Source organism: Brassica oleracea, chromosome C2 (assembly GCF_000695525.1).
Source record: "Brassica oleracea var. oleracea cultivar TO1000 chromosome C2, BOL, whole genome shotgun sequence".
Classification (NCBI taxonomy): domain Eukaryota; kingdom Viridiplantae; phylum Streptophyta; class Magnoliopsida; order Brassicales; family Brassicaceae; genus Brassica; species Brassica oleracea.
In genome coordinates, this window is record NC_027749.1 from 24,124,363 (window position 1) to 24,125,934 (window position 1,572).

Genomic DNA, 1,572 nt, shown 5'->3' on the forward strand with positions numbered 1-1,572 from the left:
AAGAGATTATGATTTGTAATCTTTTCATTTATCTATGACGGTATAATTTCCTATATAAGAAACTTTTATGTTATGAATAAAGATAGATTTTTTCATTATTTTTATAACAATTTCCGAATTTTTGAATAATATCCAGCTCAAATTATATTTCAGCTGGCTAAGTGAACCCAGTCCCCACCCATTTATTAAAATGGGCTCAAAGAGTCCGAATGCAGCCCATTTAGCTTCGTCAGCGAGTTGTTGTGGAGAAGAGAAGAATGACTTTGGCGAGTGATTGATCTCCGACTAGTAATAGTCCACGGTTTTAGTTTGGATTAGAATGTCTTTATATTAGAATGGATTGACTGCCTAAACTCCTCTGTAAACCCAACTACTCTATGTATCCCCCCTATACTACTAGCCTCTTGGCCAAACCACCCAAAAATATAAATTCTCCGCATATTTCCCCCTAATATCCTTAGCTCTGCCTAGATCCCTCTCTCTAATTCAATTGTGAAATCACGATTAAAATTAATCAATTGCGTTTTGCAATTGCGATTGCCCATTAACTACTTCTGACCCGACCCGGCATATTAACATAACCCGATTTTAACTTAAAAAAGGGTAAATTAAAATTAGGTTTTGGTCTGATTATTTCTCAGTTACAGACACGACGAAGAACATAAGATGCGAGAGGGACGATGTAGAACAGAGAGACAGACGACAGAGAACACAGAGAGAGAAGACGATGATGACGAAAATTGGAGAGAGAGACGAAGCCAGAGAGAGTGACGAAGAACAGAGAGAGAGAGAGAGAGAGTGACGAAGCAGAGATGGCGAGAGGGAGTGAGAGTCACGAAGCAGAGACGATGTCGAGGGATTTGCGAAAGAGTATGATTGAGCAAAAAAAAAAAAGGCTTGAGAAGATGGAAGAAGGAGAGACGAGTGGTAAAACGGATGAGATTGTATTGCTTGGGAATAAAGAAATAATTGAAAGCTATGATATGAAATGGTTATGGAAAGGGGTCTTTGTGTGGATGACTTAAGAAGAAGAGACGTGGTAACATGTGTTTGAGTTTGAGTATATGATGTAGTGTTTCTCTTATGTGTTCGGGGTTATCGTTGCAACATGAATTTCTCTTCTGTGTTTGGGGTTGTCTTTATGTAGTGAACTTGTCATATGTTTTGAAGGTTTATATATCGTGGTATGTTATTCAGAGTTTGGACTAATATGTCTAAAACACAAGCTACAAATACATAAGGGAGTATCTTGCATTTGTCTAAAACACCAAAGCACGTCTTACATTAGAATAAAAGACTCCATACATGAGTCAAAACACATTTTTTTGAAGTCTTAAAAACATAATCCGAAACGAAAGCTGTCAACAATTTGGTTTCAACATTTTTTCATGCTTCTTAAGTCTTCTTTATACCTGATAACAAGAGCTCCTTGTCGTCTCTCTCTCTCCTCTGCACTGTTTCTTCTTCGTCGTGTCTCTAACGTCTCTGTTTCGTCCATGGGTAAAAGAGTCGATTTATCTCTCTCATCTGCACTGTCTGCTCTCCACTCTCTCTATCTCTCTCTAATCTTCT